General features: G+C 46.6%; 1 protein-coding gene across 4 annotated transcripts in view; it reads right to left on the bottom strand.

Moving 5' to 3' along the window:
* Positions 1–25,993, bottom strand: part of LOC149345847 (phenoloxidase-activating factor 2-like) — a 115,356-nt gene that overhangs the window by 65,365 nt on the left and 23,998 nt on the right. The window contains exon 1 of one of the 4 annotated variants that reach the window (XM_089586246.1): positions 11,085–11,280. The exons of 2 other annotated variants lie outside the window; for them this stretch is intronic. The gene's annotated coding sequence lies outside the window, so the exon portion shown is untranslated. Of the gene's footprint in view, positions 1–11,084; positions 11,281–25,993 lie in introns of those variants that run through there. One more of the 4 variants, XM_089586250.1, reaches the window with a different exon arrangement.

Consider the following 25,993-nt stretch of genomic DNA (forward strand, 5'->3'; position numbering starts at 1 on the left):
CAGCTTTTTAGCTACTCAGCTTTTTCTATTCTTCGGGAAGACACATCGGGCGGTAGGCGTTCCCTAAGAAACCCACGCACTCATGTATTCAAGGCGGGCTGTTACGCCCGGGGTGCCCTCCAGAAAAAGCGGACTAAAACTCGGACTCGCCCGACGCAGAAACGGCAGCGGCGATAGCAAGCCTCCCATGAAAGCGGCCTGCGCGCCTTATCTAGTGCAGCTCCCTGTATTCGTGACGAAAATAAGCCCCAAGGCCAACCGTAATGGGCCTGGGCACAGTCACCGTGTTTGGCCACGACATCCGTTTTCAAAGGAGCATTTTCGGGAGAGCGGTTTTCCTACCCCGAGTGGCCTTGGACTTGCCGCCTTATGAAGTCCAGCCACCTGCAGACCACGGTGACATAGATGGCGTCCTTCTCATCCTCAGCACGTGACGGGGGCGTGTTCCCTAATAAGTACCAAAGTGAACTTTTCAGGACACGCCTTGCTACCTTGCATATGGTTTGGGCGTGTCAATCAAACCCATCTATTCCCCCCCCAGCCCCAACCCCACCAGAGAGGACTGGGAGGCTGCCCTGCTCGGCTGTCACGAACTAAAGAGCCAAAAGGCCTTGGCACGATGGACACGGGCGGCGTTGCTTGCCAATGGGGACCGGGAATAGGGGCTGCACCTAGTATTGTGAGGGGCCAATTGGGTCCTACCCCAATCAGCTTTCTGCAAACATTTAATGGACGATAAATGTTTTTCACCACCACCTCCATCTAGAGATTTCAGAGAAGCAGAATCCTATAAAACTCTGCAGCGAGGGCTGCCCAGAAGCCCCTCTCACCAAGACTTCCTTGCACTTAGAGTCACTCTCAGTTGCTCTTTGCGTGTGCATAATGTATAAAGTAGTATAAAATTGCAGTGTCTTCCTCGTAGCCATGTCCCCGATCTTCCTCGTCCCTTCTTATAGCTAAATGAGTTCGAACACAGCATACACTGCGTCCGCTCTTAGTTATTTAATTTGAGCATGCCTTAACACAGCACTAAGCTCCGGTCTAGAAGCAGGTGTCGCTTAAAACAATGTTTTTCAAGAGGGTTTTCACATTTCATCGGAGCTGCAAATCACAGTGCGTCGAATTACTGCGATGTGCGCGCAATTTGGCTGACGGGGTGTACTCTTGCCTCCGGCGGCAGCGGATACCACCACCGGTTTCGAAGAAACGTTCGACCCGGCTCAGCACCGTCGCTGTCCCTAAAGCACCTGCAGACTCCCCCTCAACACAGGTGAACGCACCCATGCGCAAACCCATGTGGTAACCCAATGGGACAGGCGTGACGACTTCGTCGTGATGGATGGCCGCGCGCGTGGACGGACCCTTTTGTTGCCATCGTAAACCAGCACGCTTGACGACGCCCGCTCCTCTGGCCGGCGGCGAAGCACAGCCGACTCGTTGGGGGACCAAGTCGGGGTGCCAGCGAGATTGGTGTGCAAGGTACAGGGTGAGGATCGCCAGGGTGCCATTCGATAAAACAGCGTTTGCAGTGCACAAACCGGAACCAGGTGCAGGTCCTGAGCGGTGTGGACTACGGCCGACGTGGACGCTAAGGCTAAGCTGGCACGTGCAAGAACCAATGACGAGGCGAGGAAAGGGGAATCCCAAAACGAGCCCCAGGCCTGCACCAATGTCTTGGCGGGGAAAGGACGTTTGAGGCGCGAAGATTGGCCGCAGTATCGAGCGGTGTTGGTCTGACATAAAACCGCAAGTCTGGAGAGCGAGAGGGGGGGGGGGGGGGGGGGGGGGGGATGCCGGAAGTCTAAACCGCCATTTCCGGGAATATTCCAAAAATGTACAAGAACCGATCTGTGGTTGTTGAGAGTGTAGAGTGTAACGCAGAGTGTAGGAACACTCTGCATTAAAGGGCGTGCGGAAGCGAACCTGGGATGAAAAGTGGCCCACTTTTAGTAGGACCGATTTAGGTGGAAAAATTTGGAATCATGTTTGCTAGCGCTTAGTGGACGCACGAGGCAAGAACACAAATACACAGACGGTAGCTCTCCTGTGTCGCCCACAAAATCCGCACGCTATTTTTGCCTTTTCAGTAGATGCAAAAGATCTTAATTCCTCGCAGACACGTACAAGCGCTAAAAAAACACGAACAGAGAAGAGACTTGGACAACACGAGCGCTTACTTTCAACTGAAGGTTTAGTGATACACAAGCACAATTTTTTGGGGAGCAGCCACGTGATGTCGGCAGGGCTATCAGTTTGACGTCATGCAGCAAGGTGTATAAAATTGTGCTTCTGTATCAATGAACGTTCAGTTGAAAGTAAGCGCTCGTGTTGTCCAAGTCTCTTCTCTGTCCGTGTTTTTATAGCGCTTGTACGTGTCTGCTATGAACCAACTAGCCCAAAGGTATGTGCTCCTGAGCTTAATTCCTCGATGCCATAGGGGGAAATCATGATTGCGCTGCGTGACTCTATTGAAAGTGGAACCCCACTGTCATTTCAGAATTCTGTTGACATGTCAATTGAAAGCTTTTTAAACCCTTTTTTCATTTTACCTGTCATTGACTGGCATAAACCATGAAGGTGCAGAATATTTACAGAAGGATGGCCTGGATCCTGCATCGCCCCCGTTTTGTCTTGTAGTTTTGTCTTTTTAGCCTACTTTGACCAACGCATATTCGTGCAGATCAACGCTGACGAAGTTAAACGCATTTTTAGACATGCTGCTGACTGCCTTATAGTAATAAATTTAACGCAGTCTGACAAACCGGACGATGTGGCGAAAAATGTGCTTGATGTTTTTAATTCCCGTAGATGCGGTCTAGCCTTTACAACAGAAACCCCAAACGACATAGGCTACAGTTCAGGCTACCTGTACAGTTCAGGCTACCTGTACGGGCTACCTGTACGGGCTACAGGTTTGAAAAGGCGCATGTTTTCTGGATGCATCAGCCGTGGACAAAAAAGAAATTCTCAGTTATCAATCGGCGCACTACAAAATTGTAAAAAGGGGGTATTGCCAAGAATGCCTCCGCGCTCCTCTCCATAAGTCGTGCGAGCATTGCATCACCGAAAGTGTGACGCCTCAAAAGCTTCGCTTAGAAAACACTGCGTTTCCGGAGGAAACTCTAATATCTGTTGCGGAAAAGCTGCAGAAAGAAGTGAGAACTGGGAGGCAACAAAACCGTGAAGATCCCGAACGACGAACTCAACTTGTGGCTATGCCGCATGTGCACAATATGTCGAACCGTCTAAAAAAGGTGGCGAAGAAGTGTGGCGTCGATCTTGTATTGACTGCCCCGAAGAAACTTGTGCGCATGTGCCCGCTCGCGAATGGCGAGGTAAGGAAGCCAGCGTGCACTTCGAACCACCAAATGAAGTTCTTTCCATGTAATATCGGTGTTGTCTATGAAATGCCGCTCACTTGTGACAATCAGGTCGATGCACAAATGGACGACTGAGAGAGCACCGCTTGGCAACGGAATCCATATCGGCGGGGGGGTATCTCGTTGCGCACTGCAAACGCTGTTTTATCGAACGGCACCCTGGTGACTCTGACCTGGTACCTTGCACACCAAACTTTCCAGAAACAATCCTTCAAGGTACAATAAAAACGCAATCGGCACGTGAAATTTTCGACGCTATGTACATTGATAATGAAGGTTCGAAACGCGTAACTACCCCGTCTGTCAATCTATCAAAAAAATTCAGGGGGCACTTTGGCTCTCTAAAGTGCTGCAAGGCGAAAGCGTTTACTGGCGCTCTGGTTTTTTTTGCATATTTTATTTTTGTTTCTTTTTATTTTTGTATGTTTTTTTCTTATTTTTATTTTATTTTATTTATGAAACCCATGCATTCACTAGATGCGCCTTTATTCATGCTCATTCAATTCACTTAAAAAACCCACAGCCTTCATGGTGGAGTGGTAGCGTCTCCACTTCAAATGGCAAAGGCCCTCGTTCGATTCCCAGCCTCGACAATGCTTTTTTCTTAAGTAGTGACGCCGAAACGCGGACACATTTGCCAACATTCCTTAGTCACGACAGTATCAGGCATTAAAGGCTTTCGCCTTAAAAAGAAATGTTGTTCCTGAAGCCTGGCGTTGCTACTGCGCGTGTGTGAGTATCAGCATTTTTGAGATGGCTTATGTTGATTGTTTTTCGAATAAGCGGCAGTTGAAGATTAGCGTCTGTCTTGTGCATTTGTGTTCGTGCCTTGCGTGTTAACTAAGCGCTAGCAATTATGATTCCAAACACTTTTACAACTAGCTCAAGTTTCCGCCTTAATTAGATAGAGAAAGCCTGTCCATTTAATCCATAGGTTCATCGCAGAAGCCGGCATGCCTGCTGTCACGGCGGACCGTCTTTTGTCAGAATTTTACCACCGTTTTTCAGTTACGTTCCTGCTGTTGTAATAAAAAAAAATCGCATACAAGTAAAACTTTAAGGCGAATCGATGTCAAGACCAGGTTAGGTAATCAGAAATAAAACAGTATTCAGGATTCCTGCAACAAAAATGTCGAAGGTCCTGCTCTTACCTAATCACATGCAAAAGCTCATTCGACGCAGTGTTGCCCAGTGTACGAGGGGGTACCCAAAAGAAACCGGACTAAATTTTTTGGTCGGCAAAGCTTCTGTGGAACCGCGTTTTGCCACTAGGAGCGCATAGAACGAACATTCCAGAGTCAGTAAGCCCAGTGCCGTCGTTGAAGGAGGTCAGACTAGTTTAGGCAGAGTTTTAGAGTGACGACTGTTTTGTGTGAACGTCGTTTTTGCAATGGCTGATTTTCGTGAACAGCGTGCGCCGGTGAAATTCTGATTTTTGCTCGGAAAAAGTTGAATGGAAACTCTTGAAATATTAAGAAAGACGTACAAGGATGATGCTATGGGGACAACTCAAGTGTTCCTGAATCGAATCCTGAATCAAAGCAACAATCATGCCAGTGGAAAACTTCAAATTCATCTCGCCTTAAGAAAGCTCGTCAGGTGAAATCAAACCTCAAAACAATGCTGATTTGTTTTTCAACGTGAGAGGAGTCGTCCATTGAGAATTCTTTCCGCAGGGTCAGACAGTTTGCCAGGCTTTCTACTTGGATGTTTTGAAAAGATTGGGCAACAGTGTGCGGTGGAAGCGGCCAGATTTGTGGCGGTCGGGTGTCTGGTTTTTCCATCATGGCAATTCCCCTGCTCACACAGCCCTGTCTCTACGACAGTTTTGGACCAAAAATGGCATGACCCCTATTCCTCAACCGTCATACTCTGCCGACCTTGCCCCGTGCTACTTTCTTTGTTACCTAGAAGGAAAAAATAAGTAAATGGAAAGCGTTTCGCTGATGTTGCTGAGATGAAGAAAAAAACGACGGAGGCACTGTCAAGCATTACAAAAGATGAATTTAAACAATGTTTTGAAAAATGAAATGAAAGATTCGACAAGCGTATCATTGCAAGTGGGGAATACTTTGAAGGAGATTGAAGGTCTGTGCTTAAAATGTGAACAAATATGTTCAAACAAAAATAAGTCCGGTTTCTTTTGGGTACCCCCTCGTACACGATGCAGTAGGCCCCTGAGTTGCTATCACGCGGTATGAAAGTCTTTTCAGCCAGCCCGTGTTATCGGAGATCTTTTATTTACGGCAAATGCTGATATTCCCGATACTCGATCCTTTCAAAAGAAGAGAATACAGCACTCCAATATGATTTTGCCTGTTCTCCTGCAAGCACACTTACGCACCAAAACTAATCAGCACTGTGTTTTGTTTCCATCAGAAAGCGAGGAATAAGACTTCGTTTGCATGGAAAGAAAAACAAAGATGGGCATCTGGAGTTCTTCGTTAAAACATATATTTCTGATGGACTTTTCATTTAGATGACAATGTTGCATGATGGTGATGAGAGCAAGTGAATGAATAATTCGTAGGAGAGGAAAAGCTAGGCTTCCACAGAACTCTATACTGTTTATTGGGGGAACCTGCACCCACGAAAGAGCAGACAAACTCAATGGGGTGATCACGGCCGGCGCAGACTTCACAATCCTCATTATCTAAATAGTCTTGGCTGTCTGCCGCGCTCTACCTACACATGGCATGAAGATTTCGGATAACGCGATTATACAATCTCGAGCACTTTTGAACAGAGCATAACCGCACGTGCCTTATCTCCAAACATGGTCGCGTCTGGAGAACGTCCCGCGTGGCAGTTAGAAGAGGAGAATGATAACAACACTCATGGAAATACGGAAAGCGTGGCAGCAGAACTTAACAAGGAACTCTACAGTCATTCTACAATGTGTAGTGATACGACTAGAACCATTTGCTTCCAGGTTTGCTTCCAGTCTCTCAGAGAAACGCCATCTGTCATTTGAAATTCCTTTTTTCACGAAGGCTAACTTACAATATTAACACTCCAACTATTTTTCGTACTCATCTGGATATAACAATAGGCAACGGCACGATTTTTCAGTGACACCATTAAATGCAAGAGTTAACTCCTATAAGTATTCCTATTTCCCTAGAACAATTACAGAATGGAATATTCTCAGTAATTATGCAGTATCACAACCATCGCTAAAAATGTTTCATCTTTAGTTTCCTTATATTATTTCCACCACATTATACTGTTGTTACATTTGTATCGTGCATTTTGCATTTCTGTTTCTTGTTTTATTCTTTTGTATAATTGTTTATAATATCATTTTAACATCTTAAGACCATATTTATTATTTCCAGCGCCTGTTTGCTTTTACATTGTATGCCCACCCTGGTAAGGTCTTGTAAAAGATCACAGTATCAATAAATAAATAAAAAATGTGGTTATATTTCCTTTTTAATCGTTTTGGCGAAACTGTAAGTGCACACGAAGACGGGAAAAATTAGCGCTTTGTCCTACGTCTCTCTCGCGTCCCCATTTTCTTGGCGCTTAGGCCTTTGTAAAAACTCTAAGCAACCAACTATCCCAAGAAAGAACCTTGTTGAACTTTGCTACTCTCCCAATGCCGTAAATTGAAAAAAAAATCCCCTATGATTTCCTCTGGCACATGAGATCATCTGATGACTCAAAATCTGGGATGAATTCGCGAAGGAAGAAGAAGAGAGAGTGTGGAACATCTTGTGCGAAGGGCGATCGCAAACACTGGAAGAGAGCGTGTGCGAGTGAGGGAGGCACTGGCGCAACTGTGACTGTCTTTTCTTGCAGCCGTATTTGGAGCGCAGGCATTTCATTTAGTTCTTCAGGCTGGGACAGCCGCGAACGCTAACTTCAGTGGCATGCAGGAGGTTTCTTTGCCGCCCACGCGGGCATTTCAAATTCCGCTCGTGGAATAATCTCAGGAGCTTCAGGAATAACTTCAACATATACCGAAAATTATAGAGTACACTGGCATCAGGAAATAAAGTTACCAACAACAAGTTGACGGGATGTCACTATCCGGCCTTAGGATTCCGGATCTCTCACTCATTCATTCAATATGTTTTGAGCACAGAATAAAGAAGAACCGCCATAATAGAATTAATTTGTTTTTCCCGTCAGAATTTATTGAGCAACATATGTTTCGGAAGGATATTTAGATAATGCGCATACCGGCCTGTTTCTTTCACATAGCTGGCACAACTGGCATTACGGGGCTAACATCAAGAAAATGTATGGGCCGTACGAAACTGAAAGAAATTTGACTTCACGGACACGACATTCTGACGGTGGGTGTTCTTCGGAGTCCAGGAGGACCTTCGAGCAAAACGCTCGTGAAACTCTAGCGTGAGTCCGAAAGTGGCTTGCAGCAAGCATGGAGGAATTCACACCATGCACCTGCAATGCCAAAGGTACTTGCGATAGGTTTAAACGGGTAGCAGGACATGTTCACTAGCAGTCGCTTTTATGCAGATGTAAATCAAATCCAATCATGTTTATTGCAACAGATATCTAAGACAACACTGCCAATCATATTCTCACTGCCCTAGATCCTGCTCAACATGGCTTCAGGAAGGAATTACCTACTAGTAGCCAATTTGTAACAGCCATTCGCAGTTTCAGTGCAGCTTTAGGTAATCCGGTGGGAGATTGTCAGATACCAAATCCAAATCCAAATCCACTTTATTTCCAACCTACAAGTTGGGGGTCCCCCAGGCAAAAAGCTGTCACAGACAGCTTGACTGGGCCCTGGGGGCCTAAAGGCAGCATCATGCAGTGGACTTCACAGCACCATAAAAATCAATATGAACATGGAAATGCAGTGCTTACATTTCCTAAAGAATTACACACACAACAGATATCAAGATGAATATGAACATGAAACTTACAAATAGCATATGCAGTGTTTACACTTCCTGAAGAGGTATACAATAATATTTCAATATACGAGGGGGTGCCCAAAAGAAACCGGACTAAATTTTTTGGTCGGCAAAGCTTGTGTGGTACCGCGTTTTGCCACTAGGAGCGCATAGAACGAATATTCCAGACTCAGTAAGCCGAGTGCCGTCGTTGAAGGAGGTCAGACTAGTTTAGTCAGAGTTTTAGAGTGACGACTGTTTTGTGTGAATGTCGTTTTTGCAATGGCTGATTTTCGTGAACAGCGTGCGCCGGTGAAATTCTGATTTTTGCTCGGAAAAAGTTGAATGGAAACTCTTGAAATATTAAGAAAGACGTACAAGGACGATGCTATAGGGACAACTCAAGTGTTCCTGAATCGAATCCTGAATCAAAGCAACAATCATGCCGATGGAAAACTTCATATTCAACTCGCCTCAAGAAAGCTCGTCAGGTGAAGCCAAACCTCAAAACAATGCTGATTTGTTTTTCGACGTGAGAGGAGTCGTACATTGAGAATTTGTTCCGCAGGTTCAGACAGTTAGCCAGGCTTTCTACTGGGTTGTTTTGAAAAGATTGGGCAACAGTGTGCGATGGAAGCGGCCAGATTTGTGGCGGTCGGGTGACTGGTTTTTTCATCATGGCAATGCCCCTGCTCACACAGCCCAGTCTCTACGACAATTTTGTACCAAAAATGGCATGACACCTATTCCTCAACCCGCATACTATCCCGACCTTGCCCCGTGCTACTCTCTTTGTTTCCTAGAATGGAAAAATAGGTGAATGGAAAGCGTTTCGCTGATGTTGCTGAGGTGAAGAAAAAAACGACGGAGGCACTGTCAAGCATCAGAAAAGATGAATTTAAACAATGTTTTGAAAAATGGAATGAAAGATTCGACAAGCGTATCATTGCAAGTGGGGAATACTTTAAGGAAATTGAAAGTCTGTGCTTAAAATGTGAACAAACAAGTTCAAACAAAAATAAGTCCGGTTTCTTTTGGGTACCCCCTCGTAAAATATTTGATTTCAATACGTTTAAAAAGAAACAAACTGAAACAAAAGATACTGGTATGGAAATATTGAGGGTAATAGTCCATTATTCTGATATGTAGCAAAATTTTTTTTATATTGTAACAGTTAAGACTGCCATAGAAAACCAATTGGGAACGCTTGTGAAGATAGCAGAAACGATAATAGAAAAAAATGCAAGTCTATCTTCGGGTGACCCGCGGATACATTAACTGTTATGTTGAAATCTTTCATTATATGAAAAAAGTGGGTTTTTGAGCGGTTTCCCGCTCAAAATGCTTTTGTCCAGGATTATTGAGTATTGTATGGAAATGCAAGGAGTATTGTGTAAATCCTGTTATTTGCTTGACGGTGACTGTCACATGTACATGGCAATGGCAGGCTGCGCACATGAATGCATGGTTATCCATGAGTGCTTAGAATTGCAGGACACAGTTTTATCATCACCATCAGCCTGACTACGCCCACTGCAGGGCAAATGCCTCTCCCATGTCTCTCCAGTTAACCCTGTCCTTTGCCAGTTTCGGCCACTGTATTCCCGCATATTTCTTAACCTCATCCGCCCACCTAACCTTCTGCCGCCCCCTGCTACGCTTGCCTTCTCTTGGCATCCACTCCGCTACGCTTAAGTACCACAAGGGACTCCATAGCAAGATTCAAAAGCACAACATGCAGCCGGAAAGCGATGTCCGTTGGAACAAAAATACGTTCTTCTCCGACGTGTAACTCGTGTTTTAAGGCACTGATTTCTTGAAGAGGATAGTTTCCAAGATAGTAAAGGTGTCTGGCTGGGAACTACACTTGCGGATTGATCATTGTTAGCACGAGGATGTCGTCTTTACATGCAGAGTGCACTTGTTTCTTTTATTAGGGATGATTTGCGGCTCCAGTGAACGAATATAGGAGTGTTCGTAAAACTTTTACTGAGAACACTACTCGCACACACTTTTACGGGTCTAAATATTTCGGCAATTTTCATTTTAACGTTATTTTCCCTTCGGCCCGACGAAAGGCTTCTCCTCGTCAATGAATGCAGCGTGTTGAAGAAAAAAAAAACGAATAATGATCGTAAAACTACCCACTCTACGCTCTTAATAACACACGAATACTAGCCGCTGTTTTTTAAATCAGCTATTTGCTAACGGCACAAAGTCATGAGCGGGTAACTTGACAAAGGAGATATGCCCGGAACATTAAGGATTTCGGTCCAATTGTGCTCCCTAGGAAATCTTCAAGTAGAGCGGTAACTGCGATGAAAGAGTGAGTCTAGCGAGTGGCCTAACGTCTAACTATATGTTGAGTTAGGCACTGTTGCAGTAGAGCGATTTTCGGCTGTGCAATCTCGAACACTGCTGCGCAGTGCGCGCTGATAAATGTTCTCCATTTTTCAGTGTACGAGACCAACGATGTTGTCTGCTTCACACTGTTGCTGCTTATTGGGAACCGCGGTTACATTCGGTCGTTACGAAAACTATTCTTCCTCCCTCAAGGCTCACTGGATACAAACCACCACTAGTGGCTTAGTCCGGCAGCCAATCATTGCGAAAGTGAAAGGCGAGCTGTCGAACTCGGATCGCCGAAGCCTCGAAATGGAGGAATTTTTTGCTAGACTTGCGCAGGCCAGGGGGAGTAGGAGGAATATTGCACTGGTTTCGAGGAACACCCGGGATTGTTTTGCCTGCCACGGAGCAGGGAGAAATCCTCCGGTTTGACTCTTCTGCGAACACATATTTCAGTACGGTCTCATCTGCCATTGGGACTCACCGGTTGAGGTGCGAATGGGCCGCAAAAAAGGGACTCGGGCAGCCGTCGGCACCAGCCAAGGCAACTGCGTATGCGTCGTCCGGAGCGAGCCTCGGAGAAACCGGGCGCCGCGGCGACGACGCAGACGTCCTTGGTCAGGGCAACTTGGCGACAACGATGATGCTCGCGCAAGCGGGGCACGGGAAACCGGAGCGGGATTGCCGCTCGTCTCGAAACGCGTGCGCGCGTCGCTTTCCTCCTCCGTTGGTGAAGGAGGAGGGTCGTGACCTGCGGGCCTTGCGCCGATTGGGGAGTTTGCATGACGTCGCGCATTACACCAGCCGAGAAGAGAAATTGGCGGAAGCCGGGCGTTTGCCCCGTGGCGATCACTTTCGCGTCCACCCCTCAACGCCGACGTCGGCCGTTTTGCACCGCTTTTCCTGCTCGGCTGATTGCCTCGCAGCGTATAAGTCCGAATGACGCGTAGTGCGAGGTCAGCTGACATCCATTCGGAGAATGAGCGCCGCCACAATCACAGCCCCGCGATGAATGCGGTCCCGACGAGACTTTGCGCCGCTCTTTCACATAGGCGCTTTCTGGTTTCCATTTGGTTCCAAACCACGAAACGCCCAGTGAAGATCGAAGAATACGGGTCGGCACGCAGGGTGTACCGAAATTTAATTTCAGAGGAATGAAATGGAAAGCCGGCGACTACAGATAACAACTGAAACCGGACAACTTCAAAACAACCTGATCAAATACGTAAGCCCGCTTACTGGTTTGGTTTATGGGCTTTAACGTCCCAAAGCGACTAAAGCTATGAGGGAGGCCGTAGTGGAGGGCCTGCTTACTGTTGCAATGGCGGTTATTCGAGGAGAACGCTCGGTAGATCATCGGCTGGCTCAGCGAAGTACATCGATATCTCATCTAAGGTCGGTTCCCCTCGACTCCACTGTTCCTTCAATAATCTTTCAATTTTGAACATTACTGCAAAAAGCCTTGCTAGCAAATTTCCGGGATTCCTTTCGCTAATCTCCTTTTACTCTCCGCATATCATCGGTGTCACAGAGACATGGCTACATAATGGTGTGCGAGATACAGAGGTGACCCCGCCTGGCTTCAAGCTGGTTAGAGGAGACGGGAGATGCGGCAGGGATGTGGCGTGGCCCTCTTTTTTTCAGTCCAATCTTAGTTTTTCTGTGCTCCGAGTCCCACCAGATATCGAGTCCTTGTGGCGCAAGGTTCACTTCGACAACTGATCTTTTATAATAAGGGATGTTTACCACCCTCCTGGATCTTGCACTGATCAGTTACTACATGATCAGTAGGTTACTACATGATTACAATACTTTTTCAAACGTTATTTGTGTGGGCGATTTTAACACACTTGGCGTCGACTGGTCATCTATGACAGTGAGTGGACATGAAGTGTCTGATGAAAGGGAGCTGGTGTACTTTTCATTGTCTTGTGGCTTAAGTCAAGTCGTTCGAGAATGCACTCGGCAGGCGGCAATTCTAGACTTACCACATCTCTTCTTACCACATCTCTTATAAACAACGGCTAGCAATGCGACGTGACTGAGGGGGTATTCGATCACAAAACTATGTTAATTTCAGTTTCTTGTATCATTGCTGAACCTCGTTTTGTCTGCTGCACGTTTCCTGTGATGTAGCAATAACTGATATTATATGGGATTCCTTCGAGGAGTTCGAGCAAGTTCCACTAGTGACGTCAATACTTGAACAACTCTCTTTGAAAATCTTGACAAAATGTAATATATTCAACTTACACAGAGTGTACGAGCACAAATATCTTGGTCTTCCGCTAACATTCAACATGTCTTGTTCAAAATAAATTGACGTCTTCTGCTAACGCCTTAAAAGATCAGGATACTCGCATCGCACCTTGCGCGCTGCTCCTCAAGAACCAAGGCTTCAACATATATAACACTCATTCCCCCCATCCTCGAATATGCTTGTGTGGTTTGGAATCCCCACAAGCAGTGTGAGATCAACCAACTGGAATCTCTGCAAAACAAGGCCGTGCGCTTTGTTTCCAGGACATTTAGCAAGGATTCTTCTTCACTGTCTGCTTTCCTTCCCCAACAAGGCCTCTCTACTGTTGTCGCAATTCGTCGTCTTCAAGGCGTCAAGTTCAAGTGCAGCTCAGTCAGTTCACCTCGTTTCTCCTCTCTAGATAATTCGCAGATGCAAGGCGCAAGAGTGGAGAGTACGAACGAAGAACGTTCGAGCAATGCACAAACCCGTCCAACAGTCGGTGCTTCTGAGCGAGCGAAATGTCAGACAATTTTTCACCTACAGGGATCCACAATGTCGTAAACATTTCGCCCTTGGCCGCACTAGCTTCTTTAAGTAATTTTTGAGTAGTCAGCTTCCTTTCGTTATCATTTAAGGATTCTTACAAGCCTGCTGCTAATGCTGTATGATTGTTTTCTTTAATTTGCATTGTTCATTGTATTGTGGTTTGTTTGTAATGTACCCAACTTTGTAACAGCCTCGCTAGAGGCGGCAGTATTTAAATAAATAATAAAGGAGTCTTAAACTTGCTGGCGGGGCCTCGGCCAGCCGCACAAGGTCTAACGCTCTGCTGGTCTCTCTTGGAAACGCAGAGCAGAAAGGCCCTCGAAAGAATTGATTCGAGACTGTGCTGCGTCACGTCTCTGCTGAATAGGACAGGAAATGAAAGCGGCTTTTTTAATGGCTTCGCTGCAGTCCGTTGATGTACCCTTAGGTTGGCACACTACAGCTGTTAGTTGAAGGCTCTGCTGACTTGCGGGCAGCGTTCAGGGCATTGCAGTGAACCACAGTAAACTATTCCACGTACGTTCGCGGTTTACATTGATCGTTGTTCGCTACGCTGTCGTCTACTAGGGTAAGCGCTCTGATTAGACAGCCTGTGATGCGGAACGGCAGACGACCTGGTGACGCTTCAAATAAGCCGCAATACCTGCCTGTCGTGGGCATGGTTTGGTCACTCCCGTCAGGAGGAGTTAGTTTTATGCCTGCATGACCGGGATATCGGATCTAGCCGCGGCCGCTGCCTGCGTTCTTATGGAGCGAAGAGAGTTCAGCGACCGCGGGATTGCAGGAACTGATCCCAATCCCTCGCCTACTTCGCCCGGGAGCAGAAGAGGAGAAAGGGAGAAATCTAGCCAAAGGCACAGGCGGAAACGAAGGAATCGTTAGAACTGATTCGTAAATAAATTCTGCACTCTTCAGCAAAAAAAGAAAAGCGATTCAGGTTTATTGGGGCGAGAAGAAAAAATTACACCAATGAGCCTGACAACGCCTCGCCCTCTTTCAAAAACTGATCAAGGAGGAAATTATCATTGGTATCCACCCAAGCGCAAGCTATGCGGCTACAAAGAAAGATCCACTGCTACCACAGGAACTGCGTAGTTAAAGAAAAATTTCTCCTGTTCCGGGGTTCGAACCCGAGACCACCGCTTCACCGGAACAGTCGCCAGACGAACTGAGCGGCGCTGCGCTTGGGCGGCTGCCAATGAGAGATTTTCTCTCTTATTACAAATGTACTCCACCTTGGAGGTTTCGTCTAAACTTTTTATCAGTCTTTAACTCCACCCGCGAAAGCTCGCCACTAATTTTTAAGAATATGGTTAAGGAAAAGCTATTCGCGGCATAGTTGAAGAATAAATCTGGGCTGGCTGGAGCATCCAGGTGGCGAGGTGAAGGGAGCCCCGCAGAGATTATCGTGTGCACGTGTGTGCGCGGAGTGTCGGGAGTGATTGAGGTCGCGTGGCGCCCCTCGCCGGCTCACGGAATTGCCCGAATTTGTTGAGTCGAAGCGGCGAGGGTAATCGCCTTTTCGAAATTCTAGCAACTGATGGGGCTCTTACTAATTGCCGGCGACAAATCAATAATTGCAAGCCCGCCCCTGTCCGTAATTGTTAAAAGCCCATCCCTTTAATTCTGTTTACCTAAAAAACCCCAATTTAAAAATTACTGTTTAGCTACCATGAAACGTGGAGTAACTCACTAACCCCGGCTGTTTGAGCACCTCGTAGGCTTCCTGGCAACCCAGCACAAAGCTTTCGTTGACTCTGCCCGAACTTCAACTAAATATTGACTGGAATGGCCACATACGGAGCCAACCGTTTCATGTGGCTGTGACTTCAATCAGGCAATGCAACCGCAGGTAAGAAAGCAAAATGCTAAAAACAGACGCATGTCGCGGCGCCGTCCCATCCAGTCACGTGGATGCCGGGTCGTCGCACAATTTTCTTTTCCTAGACTGGATTAGCTCGTGAGGCAAGTCAGGCGCGTCGTCACGGGCGTCGGTTGCCCGGGACGTGTTCGTGCTGCTGTCTGCGTCGTGATATGTCTGCGTCGTGACAAGCGCTGCTTCTGCTCTAACACCGAATGGAATGGAGAGGAAATGATCCAGACGCTGTGGCGCTGCAAGGCGTTTTAGCTGCCCGCAACTGTCTGGCCCTTCTTGGAAAGTGTTTGTGGTCGCCACACCAATTTTACCCATTGGGCGTGGAGCGCGCTAATTAAATGTCCAAAATAAAATGATCCCACAGAAGTAAGCAAAATTCGCAATGCACACTGCCTGATACTGGGTGGAACAGCGCAGCCTGACAGAACACAGACGTAAGATGGAAAGAAGACAGATGAGCCCTCCTCTTTCTTTCCTCCTCTCTCCCTCGTCCGGCTGCGCAGCCGATACTGGCCCGTGTTTCCAGTTGCAGAACCGCCGCAGTGCCTTGGCAGCGGGTTTGGCCGCTGAGCAGGATGGAACCCTGGGAGCGCTGGACGCGTCTCAAAGACGCGTCTCAAAGGGACCCAGTGGTCGAAATTAATGCGCGTTAAGCGACCTTCCGGAAGCGGTCAGGCTGGCTGAGGGAACAAGCGCGGGTTCATGAAATCCTCGTCAAAATCAATAGGAAGAAATAGGTTGGGTCACGGTATGCAATGCGAAAGAAAGAAACAGCTGGCCCTTACGGGTAACGTAGTTCATTGCAAAAGAAGGCAAGCCTAGCAAGGGGGCGGCAGAAAGTAAGGTGGGCCGGTGAGATTAACAAGTCTGCCCGGATACGGCGGCTGCAGCCGGCAAAGGACAGGATTAATTGGGGAGACATAGCAGAGGCCTTTGCCCTGCAGTGGGCGCAGTGAGGCTGATGATGATGACGGCGATATGCAACTTCGGGGTATTCAGAGGACGCTGGCCGCATAAAACACAAGTTGGCAATCCACTGACACTGGGGCGAAGGAGTTCGTCCTTGGGTGTTTTCCTTCTTCTCAACTCGCGTTGTTTCTACTGGATGTTTTCAGCATTTTCTTAAGTTTTTCTCTTCAAGTGTTCTTTTGAGTACTTCGTTAAGCTTTACGTAAGTTTAGAAGAGCGTATTGGCGGGCTAGTTGTTTCTTTTGCAGGGTTAACGAACAGCGCAGGGAAGACACACAAGGAACATTGAAAGACAGACACTGGAGCCCACTATCAACGGATTTTTATTTCGAAGTATAAAGATTATATCGCGAAGAGAAAAAGGGGCAGTACATCAATAAGAGGTTGCTCGGTCGCCGGATTTCAGAGAATAGCACGCCATTCTGTAAAACATGTGTTTGAAAGAAGTGGCGGTGATTTCTTTATCATTTTTCTTGTTCCATTAGTGTTATCTATTGTTTGCATGACGGGCCACTACACCCCCCCCCCCCCCCCCACCATCCCTCTTTTACTGCCTCTCACAGCCACTTCTTTCACAAACACATGTTTTACTCAGCGACGTGACTATTCGCCGAATTCTGGTGACAGAGCAGCTTCTTATCGATGTACCGACCCTGTTTCTCTTCGTTATGTATTCTCTGCAATCTGAAATAAAATTCGGTTGGTAGTCAGCGCCCGTGTGTCTGTTTGAATGTTCCTTGTGTCACGTTCCTGCGCTGTTCCCAAACCATGTGAACGCACTGTGTAGAAACGGCGAAAACTGATTCGCCACAGACGAACAGGAGCGAACGAACAACAGATAAAGGAAGCATCGGGATAAACCGCGGAGGGCCCTAAAGTACAATGTAAATACACAAAATTTATTTTAGAAATATCGTTGCGAGGAGAAGTGCCATTCCGTGAATCACGGCTCATTTGAAGACTGGAATTTCAACGCTTACTCAAGACATTGAGAAGTAATGAAAACGTTAATGAGAAATGGTACCTCATCGGACAGTGGGGAGAAATATGACCGTACCGCGTCGATGAAGCCACCAGAAAAGAAACAGAAAATCTGTATACGGGGCTGTTCTGTATGGTGGGAGAGTTTTTAAGCGAACAAAGAGTTCCTGCCAGAGGCACAGAGAAAGAAAACATGAAATTATGGTAATCAGGTAGATAAAAGATGGCCAGCAGGCACGACGTGGAGGTCGTTTGTCTCACTCCGGTTTATCTGACGGAAGAGAGCAGAAAAACAAACGAACGCCTATATATAAAAACGGCCGGAGAAAAGAAAAGTTGCAGTGTCAGTGACGTGTGCCAGGTCCAGTTTGTGGCAAAAGGGGTCGTTGAGCCAGTCAACGACTACAAAGCGCCGAAATGCACTGGCAACGCTTGAAGTCACAGGCACCCCAGGATTCATGGACCTTACTGAAGATATCCATTGGCCACTGAGCAGCACTTAGCACTGTTTTTAGTCTCTTATGCTATATAAGGCCATAGGCGTTATCTATATTGGGTGTTGTCTGGATGATTAGTGAATCCATGCTCAGCCGGGATGTTTTGTGCCGTCCTCAATGCCTGGTGATCGCTTCTCAAGTTCGGCGACGGTTTCTAGTCTCCCTCCACACTTGATTCCGGTGTTCTTTCAGAGTTTCGAGAAATATTTAGTTTCGCTCTTTTACACTGATGTAGAATCAGCGCAAGGGATTTCGCAAAAGACTCAAGGAAACCTGCCAGGAAGACGACCACATCGGGGAGATATAACCCTCGAACCAACAGGTTGATGCAGGCAGGTTATTACTAGTTGGATGACCTCCATCCAGAGAATTGCAGGACATTTCCTGTGGGTTCGAAGAAATGAGATTTATGGATCGAGCTGCACTCGCGTGAAAGACCAACGCCGGAATAAAGTTTGCAACTCTGACTGCCCCCTTTGTGGCCAAATTTTCTTTTCGGTTTACATTCGTTTTTATTATTTATTCGTGAATCTTGAATTCGGTGTACCGATTACAACTGTTAAAGGGTAATAGATATCATTTTGGTTATAGCTAAGCTGATTAAGGCCATTAGATCTCTTGAAAATGACTTTTCTGTTGAAAATTTGTTCAAGATTAGTTGAAAGTGACGCAGTCTCATCTGCTTCAGCAGATGTACAACCCCTTATGATGACGCTAGCTAGCACCTTGTGAGCGTAGTCGACTGCCGCTGCCACCATGGCTCTGTGTCTTGAGAACAGAGAAAAGCTTGAAACGACACGTACAAACGAAGAAGGTGGATTAGTTCAACGGAAAAGGAGCAGAGTGCACAGCTATATCCAAACTGGAAAGAGGGATATCAGGAAGGAATCGTTCTATGATAACTCAATACGTAGTGACCTACTCTTTGAAGCTAGATCAAGATGTCTTAGAACGCGCGGCTACAGAAAGAAATATAACCAGTACGATGACGCATTTGCAGTGTGTGGCAAATCTGTGGAAACAATTGAACATCTTATGCTTGCACATGATGGTATCTACCCGGATGCCGACGTAGACACAGTCACTCTCCCTGAAGCCCTGAGGTTTCGAGATAACAATGGTCAGGAATCTGCGGTGGAAGTCAGCAAAAAGTGATGGGAACAATTGTGGCTCGAAAGCAGAGAACAGCCAGGACAGCAGCTTGGGCATGTTGGTTATTCATTCTTGATGGAACAGCGCAAAACATCGGGACAAGAGACAAGCGCTTGTCTCTTGTCCCGATGTTTTGCGCTGTTCCATCAAGAAAGCAGAGAGCTGACATAAGATTTGAAGCGTAGGATTAAAAATTAATAATCAATCATTCAATCAATCAATTAATTAATTATTTATTATACTTATAAATACTGCGATCTTGTACACATCATAGCAGGGTGGGACAAAACAAACTACAAGCATATAGACATAATCAAATGTGTTTAAAGCAAATGGGGAACTTATAGACGAAGTTTTAACGCCGTTAAATACACAAAGAGAGAAACAAATGAAAAACAAAAAGATGAAAAAAAATAGCGTCCATGGTGGCAACTGCCACCACCCCGTTTCAAAGGGGACGCTCCTCTTCCATCCATTCGTGGTAAGCAGGGCAGTTTTTTCGTCGACTGAAACGCTACTACTGGATAAAAGCCATGTGTATTACACGCAAGCGCAAGTCTCATTAGGTGTTCTAAACCTGGCCCTGTTGCCCTTTTTTGTGTACTCGCCGCTTATTGTGAAAGAGACAAGAAAAGTCAACTTCTTGAACTGGCTGATTTCTCAGATGGGATGGTTTTATTTGAAATTTTACAAGAAAAAATTGATGCCGACACTCGCAAATACTGCTAAGTGCAGAAATTAGTAAATTAAATTTTAAAATTTATAGCTATACTAGTTCCGTACCCCAGCAGCGACAAAATTGCCTGAACAGGACACGAGTAGACCGCTTTTAGCGTGTCTATTTTGAAACCATGGCAGCTAAGACTCGAGTGCAATCAGCGCCGATAATGGGACCACTGTTGTTTTTAATTTATACTAACGACTTGCCCTACTGCCCCCATTGCTCAGTTTGGTTAAGTTATGCAGATACGCAATGATCATGGTCTGGACAAATATTTGGATATCAGAGTTTGTAAACTGTGTAAAGACCTGTTTGTCGAATGGACCTAATTTGAAGCGACTGCATATAAGTCTGTCACAAACAAAAATTGTTCAGGCCATATCTCAGCAATGGTCACCTCTTCCTTAACCTTTGCTTGTACTCGTCGCTACCTGCAAGTCCCACCTGTAGTTAATTAGGTTATCTTAAATTCATTCCATGTGCACTCTTACTTATTTTTGTAAAATATTTTGTTGATGGCGACTGTACCTTTATTCCTGAAATATTTTTTTCTTGCTTTTATTTTCTATATAAACGATGTGCCAGTAGATTTCCTCTACTCCTTAAACTCAGCGTGCGATATCCTTTCGCGAGGTAACATCTGAGGTCGGTCGGTCTATGGGGTTTAACGACCCAATGCAACAGAAGCTACGAGAGCCGTCCGTAGTGAAGGACTCCGGAAACTTCGATCACCTGGGGTTTTTTAATGTGCACTGACATCGCAAAGTACGCGGGCCTCTAGAATTTGGCCTCCGTCGAAAGAGGGCCGCCGCGGCCGGGATCGAACCCGCCTCTTTCGGGTCAGCAGCCGAGTGCCATAACCACTGAGCCACCGCGGCGGCTTGTAACAATTGAGTTGTTATGAGCAAACATATAAATATTACCTAGTCAGTCTATTTCTTTCGATATGCAAACGTATTAAGAACTTTTTGAAGAAATATGACATTCTTAGTACTGATCAACATGGCTTTCAGGAGCCCATATCTACTACTACTGCAATCTTGTCCCTATCCGAAGTCGTCAATGACGCACTTAACAGAAATTCTGTAGCAGTAGGCGTGTTCCTAGATATAAACAAAAAGCTTCCGACACCGTGGACCATGATATTGTGTCCAAAAAACTTGAAATACTTGGTTTTAGAGGTTTGGCCAGCACTTCCTAAGAAGTTATTTATGCGATCGTTCCCAACGGTTCCAAATCGACGACAATGTCTCATATTTGCTAACAGTGCCCATGGGTATTCCGCAAGGCGCGATTATGGGACCTATTCGTTTTCCCTTTACGTGAATGACCTTCCTGTATATGCAGAGAAATCACATGTCATTATGTATGCAGACGACAGGGCTATGGTAGTTACTGCCAAATCTCTATAGGATGGTATAATCGTGCTTAATAAGGAGCGTCAATGCATTAAAACCTGGTTCCAATCTAACCGTCTATCGCTGAACACTGAAGAAACGAAATATATTACTTTCAAATCGTTGCGTAAGCCTGCGTGCTTATCACCCTGCAGCTTGCATATTGGAGCAGGTGAGTTGAAGCAGGTTGACGCAATCTCATACTTAGTAGTGATCTTGAATAAACATTTTAGCTGGCACCAGTACATTGATGCCCTGTGTAAAAAGTTGCCGTACTCTTGCTTTAAATAGCGAAAGCATCTAAATATTTTCAGACTAATAGGCTAAAAACATTATATTTCAAAGGTAAAAACGTAGCGCAAAGAAACAAGGACACAGAAAGACAGACAACACATGTCCTTGTTTCTTTGCGCTACGTTTTTACCTTTCAAATATGAACCAACAAGCCCAAGCATACACCCTTTTGAATTATATTTCAGTTTGTTCCAGTCCCAGCTGGCATACTGTATTGAGGCGTGAACCTTACATACCCATCGTATATTGATCCAATAGGTAAGGCTGCAAAAAAGGGCTCTTAGAATGATCAATTTTGTTGCACCTAGAACTCCATCGCGGCCTTTAATTAAAGCGGCCTTTATTTGACTTCTACGGCCCTCTTCCGTACACAGCTGCCGGAAATCGCTGGGTCATTGTCGCGGTCGACCATCTGCCGAGATATGCCGAAACCGCCGCGCTCCCAGCTGCAACAGCACGTGATGTGGCCGGTTTCTTATTGACGCACTTCATTCTCCGTCACGGTGCTCCTCGCGAATTGCTCAGCGACAGAGGCCGTGCTTTCTTATCTGACGTCGTTCAAGCCCTGCTCGCTCAGTGCAAAATCATTCACCGCACTTTCACCGCCTACCACCCGCAAAAAAACGGTCTTACTGAACGATTCAATCGCACCCTCGGTGACATGTTCGCGAAGTACGTCGGATCCGATCGGACCGACTGGAACATTGTCCTTCCTTATATCACCTATGCATACAACACTGCTACGCAATCCAGCACGGGTTTCTCTCCGTTCTTTTTGCTTTCCGGTCGGCATCCATCTGCTCCCGTTGATACTGTGCTCCCCTACAACCCTGATGCATCTGAATGTACCACAGTTACCGAAGCTGCACAGCACGCCGAACAATGCCGCCAGATTGCCCGGTCGTTCACGGCCGACTCTCAATGGCGCCAAAAACATCACCATGACACCAATCAGAAGAATGCACAACACTTAGAGCCCGGCTCACTCGTGTGGCTATGGGTTCCATCTGGCAGCCCCGGCCTCTCAACAAAAGTGCTCTCCAAGTACCATGGGCCCTACCGTGTCGTCGAGCGCACTTCGCCAGTCAATTACCTTGTTGAGCCTCTTACACCACCTTCCGATCTTCGGTGCCGTGGCCGTGAAGCTGTACATGTGCAGCGCCTTAAGCCGTTCTACGACCCCATCGTATATTCGTCCCCTTAAGTCGCCAGGATGGCTCCTTTTTCTCTGGGGGGCATAGTGAAGAAGAAGATATGGACCCCTTCGCCGGACGCCGATGAAGACGAAGCAGTTGTGGGATTGCCATCGCGCAGATCGTGTGTTGGTCTTGGTCGCCCCACTTCATTGCCGACCTCGACGCCATCCCCGACGTCCTTCTTCTAAAACAATAACAGTATGCCACTAACAAACCTAAGAGACTATCGTTTAGCAATTTTTGCAATGTTATTTGCAACCATAGCACCTTTCCTTTAGTTTCATACAAGGCCCCTCCGTCCAGTTCTCGTTCAGCCGCTCACGGAAAGTTCTTGCTTCCAATATCCAACAATCATTATGGTCATCGATGTCTCCGTTTTTGTGGCATCAAAATTTGGAATGCGATCCCATGCTCAGTCATATCTTCACCTAATACGTTTAGAGTATTAAAGATTTTTTTCCTTCAGACAGAAGTGTCTCAATAAAGCGACACTATATGCGTCTGTGGCATATTACTGGTAATCTATTGAACGTGGCAGTCTGAATGTAGAATGACCTTTCTTTTTGTTTGGTAATATGTATGTCATACGACAGTGTTTCAGTTTGTATAATGTTGTTAATTTTTGCAATTTTTTCATTCTGCACCGACAAATATGTATGTTTTTTTTTCTCCTGAATCATCAGTAGACTTATTTGTATTCATTTTGGGATCTACGACTAGCTTCTGGCTAAAGGCCCTTGAGTGCCTTTATGTAATTAGATGTGTGCTTTGAAATAAAGAAAAGAAAGAAAGAGAATAACAGAAAAAAAATGCCCAGGCTTAGCTTGGTTAAGCCAAGAATGCGTTGCATATTGCGCGGTCTTTTTGCGCGAGGTATTGCTTGGCGGCACTCGATTTTCTCAGCAGCTTTTCCTCCGTGACGTATGGATGGATGGATGGATGGATGGATAGGAGCGCCCCCTTTGAAACGGGGCGGTTGCAACCGCCACCATGCTCAGCCGTCCTTTCTTTTCTTTTTTTTCATTTTATTATTTTTATTTTTTCTTTCCTTTTTCTTTTTTGTACGTGGTTTGTTGACGTCACGTCACGTGGTGACGTGACGTCACGTGGTTTGGTGGCTGCCCGGCCGCGCCCAAGGGCTGAACTGAGTGATTGCAATATGCTACGCATAAAAACTCAAAGGAGTAAGCTTGGTGGCAGCTGTACACATTTAAGATCACTTTGCTGATAACATTACAGCAGGCATTTGCAGAATGACTGGCACTGAAGTGATCTGTAACACTGATAAATTGAAATCGAAATCAGTGTGAGGGGAATGCATAATAATCTGTGTTATAAATAGGCGCTTGTGCATTGATTTGTTCTCTGCTTCGTACGCATGTGGTTAAGAATAACTTCTTGTTGGGCGAGTTGGTATATACTATTGCAGGTACGAATTGCGCACAAAAGACACACACAGGAAGAAACACGAGGGAGACTGAAAGAGCGCAAGCTATCAACTGGTGTTTATTCGATTCAGTGCCACTTTATAGGCAGTGTGCACACGTGCATACAAACAGGGGACGAGAGAATAAGGAGGCAAATTAAACCCTGCGCGATAATCCATCAAAAACGCCCAAACATTTCCGCGTTCGACAGTGAAACATAGGTGTCACTCAGAAAGCTACCACCTCTTGATGTGGTATGCCTCTCGAAGTTCACGGGATACTTTGTCATTGCTCCTGCCTAGAATTCTGATATTTTTAAGCAGTGGCTCACAACCGGTGCATGCAATGCAACGAGCAGGCAAATGAGCAATGAGTAGGAAGGCGCTCTTTCAGTCTCCCTCGTGTTTTTTCCTGTGTGTGTCTTTTGTGCGCAGTTCGTACCTACAACAGTATCGTACGCATGTGTTTGTCGGGCTATGAATGCTTATTTAAAATAGAACTGTTTCGTGTGGCTTGCACAACTCCGTCCGTTTCTCGCACGAGGACAAAATAAGCCTACGCATAGGGAGTGGATCCCACGAGTGTTTACGTGGACGCTTCCACTGATTTCTATCAAACGATAAAATGCAGTTTCCCGTCGTCAAACAAACTGCAGTCCAACACGTGTCACACACCCCCCTCTCCTCTTTGAAAGCACGTGCGGCTACTTCGACCGAAGGGCGGGCAGGAGATTTAGCGAAGCGCGCAAGATAGTAGGCGGCGTGTTTCGAAAGCAGAAAAAGAAAGCGGACGAGAAGAGGTCGTTTCGCCCTTCCGAACGGATGGAGAGAGCAACCCTGCGGAAACTGAAGCGCACGTGCCGCCACACCACTCTCCGTTCAGGGAAAGCGTCGGGGCTGCTTCGAGGAGCAGGACGAGTTTCCTCTCGGCAAGAAACAGGCAATGTTCCACGAAGGTGTCCACGTCAAAGTGCTATGAAATCGCACAGCAGGAAGTGTGCAGGACGAGACGAACTGCTAGATGGTGAATATTTTTTCTATGTCGAGTACCTCGTTGGTCACTATCTGTAGCAGCATTGATGTTTGGGCCAGTTGGTTTTGATACACAACAGAAGAATTTCGGGGCACGAAGAAGACGGGGGCTATATCGTAAAAGCAGCACGATAAAACGAGCGCTGCACTTCCAACTAACACTGCATGTGGCGGCTGGGACACGCTCACAGCCAGCCAACGACTTATTGGCTTGAACGTACGAGTGACGCCCTCGCCACTGGCGCGAGCCGTTCACGCAGGGGAACGCCGACCAGGCAGCAGCAATCGGAGGCTGCCGCGGCACAGCGATAGCAACCGGGAGCACGTACGCTGGCCTGTTCAACCTAGGCATCTTGTTAGATGCCTAGATGCCTGATGAAGAATCTGAATCTGCTGTGGACTGTGTGCGCTGGTCTCCCGTCCAACCTGCTTTTAGCGGTGGCCGAGATAAAGGTGCTAAGCTGCTGCGAATATCCGAACTCCGCTGGGGAGCAAGAATGGTTCAAATCAGGGGATTGGTTTGCAGGACAGGCCCTGGCACCGGTTCAGGGTCCTTTCAGGCAAAGTAAGGCGAGTGACTATCGCTATACTTGATACTGGTGCCCCCGGTTTGGCCTTCTCATCCTGCTTCGTGTGACTGTAGTTCGTTGCGCACCTTTGGAAGGGCTGGTGGTGTGGCGAGCAGGCTTGGGCTTTGCCGAGAGCACTTTAGTATCAGCTGGCCGCGGCTTCGACGTCGCTACAGAGGCCTGTGGAGCTCTTGGCTGTTGTGACGAGGCAGACGTGATGCCGAAAGCCGCGACACGGATGCTGCTCCAGAGCGTTCCTTGTCAGGTGGCGGTGGCGACAACGTCAGAATAATCCTTTGTTGGGCTAAGTTGGTAATCTATTGAACCAGGTACTTGTAGCGCACGCAGGCAAGGACAGACAGGGAAGTGACGAACTCAGCGCTGACTTGCAACTGAAATGTTATCCAATATTCGCAGAATTACGCAAACGTGTGATGTGCAGCGACCCTTATGTTGGATAAAACACCAGACTTCGTTTCTGGTGCGGTGTACGAA

Source organism: Amblyomma mixtum, chromosome 4, assembly GCF_055824585.1.
Source record: "Amblyomma mixtum isolate Tamu chromosome 4, ASM5582458v1, whole genome shotgun sequence".
In the NCBI taxonomy this organism is placed as follows: Eukaryota; Metazoa; Arthropoda; class Arachnida; order Ixodida; family Ixodidae; genus Amblyomma; species Amblyomma mixtum.